The sequence below is a fragment of the Pygocentrus nattereri genome, chromosome 16 (genome assembly GCF_015220715.1).
Source record: "Pygocentrus nattereri isolate fPygNat1 chromosome 16, fPygNat1.pri, whole genome shotgun sequence".
Taxonomy (NCBI): domain Eukaryota; kingdom Metazoa; phylum Chordata; class Actinopteri; order Characiformes; family Serrasalmidae; genus Pygocentrus; species Pygocentrus nattereri.
The window spans coordinates 38,926,999-38,931,998 of NC_051226.1; the positions used below are offsets into that span (position 1 = coordinate 38,926,999).

Genomic DNA, 5,000 nt, shown 5'->3' on the forward strand with positions numbered 1-5,000 from the left:
ATCATTTCAGAGGATTATGGTTCAGCTATGTTCCCAGACCTAAGGCACTGAGATGTGCTGTAGAGGGTGCCACTCCAGTTCCAAGAGGGGAACTGCCCCAGTGACAAATTCATACCTTTGTTTCTAAGAGTGTATAAGACTGCAAAACACATACATTTACATACATCCCCATCAGCCTGCATGCACCTAAACACTCCTGCATGCATCCACAAACAACCGCATGCGCCTGCTAACCTCTGTTTATACCTGCAGGCACCTAAACATGCTTGCATGCAGTTAAACACACCTGCATGCTTCAAAACCCTTGATATAGATGCATACACCACCACACACCTGCATGCACCAACACACGCCACACATGCCTGTATGCACTTATACACACTCACACACACTTAATTGCATCTAAACACAACCTGCCACACCTACACACATCTGTGTGCACTCATCCCTGACCTGCACTCCTGAATGCACCTACCCAATCCTGAACGCAGCTGGACCTGCGTGCACCTGTGCACATCTGTATGCACTTCCACACACCTGCATGCATCCATATAGACCCGCTCATATATGCCCACGCATGCATGTTTACACTCACCTGTGCACAATTAATATGCACCTATGCACCACTTCATGCAGTGAGACGCACCTGCGCACGCCTACATGCACCCACACAGATCTGCACACACCTGCATGCATCACACGCATGCACCTTCAAAACCACCTGTTACCCAGAAGGCCTTTCTGTATCAAACCTCTAACACCTCTGCTCCTTTACCGGCCACAGGGACACTTGACGTGCCTCAAAACGCTCAAAGACATTTTACTCCCTTTCCATCTGCAGACCGCAGTGTCCTGGTATCATTACAAGGCTGGAGCAGGAACAGCAGCATCACATGAATAATTAAACACAATAAAACCGCTAAATTCAATTAAAGGATGACCACAATGGAGTTTGCTTTTTTTTTTTTCCTTTCTTGTTTTTCTTTTCCAGCCGACTCGGCTGCACTAATAAGCATTCGAATAATGAACCAAATTGCTTGGCAGCCTCATACATCTACATCGCCATCGCAGATGCCAGAGCGCACAGAGCCTTAACATGAATAAGTAAACATAATCCGGTCCCGAATTAAATTAAAGTTTGATACCAGTCGGAGAGCTTCCAGTTCGGCTTTTCTCTAACTGCGGGAGTGGGGGATTACTGCGGCTTTAGACAGTAGCGATATAAACGGCTGCTAATGGCGGCGCCGCTGGTCTTGCCTGTCGTCCATTGATTGTGCTGTATAAGTATAATGTGTAGCCGTGTCATAAAAAGCGCATTAAGACAGGAGGAGATGCTTCAGAGTTGGTCTCGGTTACTCTGCCTCTCTTCCCCGCACTCTGGTATCACAAGGCCAAACAGAGCTGCTGTAGCCCAAAGTGATTTGTGCTGACAGTGACCTTCTCCTTTCATCTCTCTCTGTCTCCTTCACGCCGTCTCTTTTCGCTCTCTCCTCCAACGTGACGTGACGAGCCCGTGCGTTTGACCTCCTTCACTCCTCTATTTCTCTGCCTCTTTCAGTTCAGTGGTGCGTTATTGGCATTGATACAACATACACTACTGCCAAATTACAGACATAGCTATAGTTATAGATTACAACAGAACAGCAGCTTTGGGGAGCGTTTACATCAGTCATCAGAATCAGAGTCCGGGGTTTGGCGGTTGCCAGGAGACGGTACTTGTCTGACTGCATTGTGCTGAATGTAAAGTTTGGTGGAGGGGGGATCATGGTGTGGGGTTGTTTTTCAGGAGTTGGGCTCGCCCCCTTAGTTCCAGTGAAAGGAACTCTTAAAGCTTCAGCACCAAGAGATTTTGGACAATTTCACGCTCCCAACTTTGTGGGAACAGTTTGGGGACGGCCCCTTCCTGCTCCAACATGACTGCACACCAGTGCACAAAGCAGGTCCATAAAGACGTGGATGAGCCAGTTTGGTGTGGAAGAACTTGACTGGCCTGCACAGAGTCCTGACCTCAACCCCATAGAACACCTTTGGGATGAATTAGAGCGGAGACTGAGAGCCAGGCCTTCTCGTCCAACATCAGTGTCCGACCTCACAAATGAGCTTCTGGAAGAACAGTCAGAAATTCCCATAAACACTCCTAACCCTTGTGGAAAGCCTTCCCAGAAGAGCTGAAGCTGTTATAGCTGCAAAGGGTGGGCCGACATCATATTAAACCCTATGGAGCAAGAATGGGATCTCTCTCTCTCTCTCACTCCCTCTCTGTCTCTTGTCTCTCTATCACTGCATTATGATTCTCCTCTCGTTCTGAATCTTAAGGTTTCTCTGTAACCCAACTTCAACTTTTCACTTCAGGTCAGACTGGAGAAATGGGAGGACTTTCCTTTGATTTCAGTTGACTTTTGTATTACTGTAGCAAAGTAATACTAAACCTAAATCAAACCCTAGTCTCAAGCTCAGTATCCAGTGGGCAGCCTCTCATTATATATATATATATAATGTAATATGTGTGGCGAATGCAACAACAGAGTCACTCAGAGTGAAACTCACTGAGTCAGAGCTGCTCACAGTGGTGGTGATGGGAACCAGACCTCCCCCTCTAAAAGCTCCTCACAGAAAGTTCCTGCAGGAGATGGTTCTGAATTCACGGCCTGACTGACAGACTATTTTACATCCAGGTTATAGTTTTGAGATAAACTTTTGAGTGACAGTTTACACTGTAAAACCCATTAACAGGTGGATGGATACATGTCAGGTGTTATAAGGCAAAGTAGTCCCCAGTAAAACTTTCAGTTTCTAGATTTATGACTACAGACACATAGAACGTTCCATGCAGAAGACTCGTGGAGGGTCCCTGGTGCTATTGGATAGTAAATAAAACGGCTTTGTGTTGTGGACATGGCGACCCCTGGTTCCCCTCACCACCGCCTTAACTGTTTAACTTTGCTGAAATTTTCAGAACATTTGGTGGAGTTCCCCTTTCATGTCCGATTTCAAAGAGAATAAAGCGAATTAAAAGCACCAACTCACTAACGCCCTGTGACGTGTGTGATACGCAGAGGTGGAACATTCAGGTCCAGAAGGTAAAAATCCTGCCCAGGATTTTGTTCCAGCTGCCTGCAGAGCGCTGCTGGTGGTTTGATCTAACAACACAAGCCAGGCCGTTGGAACGAAATCCTGGGAAGGATCTCCTGGGACGTCACTGCCTCGCTTTCCAGCCCCTGTTTGTGGTGGTTTGTGAGACACGTCGCTCTGCTCCTCCGCAGCGACGGGGACCGAGCGGCGAGGTCGTTTTAATTAAGCCGCCGTTTAATGAAACCCCCGTCCCCGCCAGCTGAGACGAGCCCGAGTGCCCAGGCGGTGTGCCGTGCTGACGTGTGCGGCCAGCAGAGGGCGCGCGAGTCCTTCTCCACAAACAGCAGCCTCGAGCTGACTTGCCCGCGCTGTGTGAGGACTTCTCCCTGCCGTGGAACCATGTGGTTCTGTTCCGAGTTCTGTTCAGAGCCATTTGCATGTTTAAATGGTTCTCTGGTTCCTCAGACCGATGGAGAACGCGCTGGCTCTCTCTTCGCCAGCTGCTTGTTCCGAGTTTTCCGTGCCACCTTAAATGGTGCGGCAGTGACTGTAACTGTACAGTTACTCTCACTGTAACCGCTGCAGTATTTAAGGTGGAACGGAATAATTCGAACGAGAAGCTGACGTCAGCTTCGTTTCGACACAGAACCTTTTTGAAAGTGGTTCTCTATAGCCCCAAAAAGGTTCCTTTTTAAAAAGAGGCAGGAAAGTGAATGGTTCTGCATAGATGGTTCTTCAGACTGATGGAGAATGTGTTGAATACGGTTCTATAGAAGCTTTTCGAAAAGGGTTCTATATAGTACCACAAAGGGTTCTTTTTATTTAAAAAAAAAGATGGGTTCTACAGTGAAGTGAACGGTTCTATGTAGAGCCATGGTGAATTGGTTCTTCATACTGGCAGAGTGTGTTGCATATGGTTCTACATAGGAGCTTTCTGAGAAGGGTTCCCTGTAAAATGGTTCTTTTTTAAAAGAGGGGTTCTGTAGCAAAGGGCGTGTCTCTGTGTAGAACCAAAGTGAAAGTGTTCTTCAGACTGATGGAGAACGTGTTGCATATGGTTCTACATATGACACCACAAAGGGTTCTGTTATCGTGAAGGTGTCAAGCTTGTAACACGAGCAGAACCCATTTTGGTGCTAAATAGAACCATGCGCAACACGCTCTCCATCAATCTGAAGAACCGTTCCGCCAGGCACAGAACCGTTTAATGGCAGATGGTTCTGTGTAGAACTCATGGTTCTAAATAGAACACTAAAGAACCCTTCCTGATAAATAAATAATAATAATAATAAAGGAGGACAGAAGGAGAGCGCGCGCGACAGAAGGGCGTGTCTGCGAAATCACTGCGGCTCGTGCGCGTCACTCATCCGTTCATTCACGCCGCCGTGCCGCGCGCTGCGGGACTCCGAGCGGCTGTAGTCAAACCCCTGCTGCCGCGCGAGGAGCGCGCGTGGCGCGTGACTTCAGCCGAAGCGTCCGTTCTACTACTTACTGCCCGCACGAGCGCACGCGGCGGTTCGGAGGGCGGGTTGTGGAGGGTGGGAGGTGTGTGTGTGTGTGTGTGTGTGTGTGTGTGTGTGGTGTGACGTCATCGCGCCTTCCTCCTCCTCCTCCTCCAAAAGCGAGGTGTAGGGGCGTAGCGCGCGCAGTTCAGTCGAGTGGAGTCGCGAACCGCGAGCGGAGCGCAGCACGAGACCCGTTCTGCTCTGCACGCGCCACCCGAGCAGCTCCGTTTCCCGCACGCGCCCGAGAAGAAGAAGAGGAAGAGGAGAGCAGATGATGACCGGCTCGCCGCCGCCGTCCTCGCGGGCGGCCAAGGAGCGTCTCCGCGCGTTGGTGCACGCGGCCTCTTCCCGCGTCTCGAGCTCTGAAGGTGCAGCCGCTGTGAGTGAAGCAGAAGCGCGCGAGCTGAGGGGCAGCAGCAGCTA

The 5,000-nt window shown here is 49.5% G+C and overlaps 1 protein-coding gene across 2 annotated transcripts in view; it reads left to right on the top strand.

The window, feature by feature from the left end:
- Nucleotides 1–5,000, top strand: part of olfm1b (olfactomedin 1b) — a 50,182-nt gene that overhangs the window by 18,543 nt on the left and 26,639 nt on the right. Inside the window, exon 1 of one of the 2 annotated variants that reach the window (XM_017722044.2) lies at nucleotides 4,653–5,000. This exon is cut by the window's right edge and continues 178 nt beyond it. The exons of the other annotated variant lie outside the window; for it this stretch is intronic. The gene's annotated coding sequence lies outside the window, so the exon portion shown is untranslated. Of the gene's footprint in view, nucleotides 1–4,652 lie in introns of those variants that run through there. 2 annotated transcript variants of the gene reach the window in all.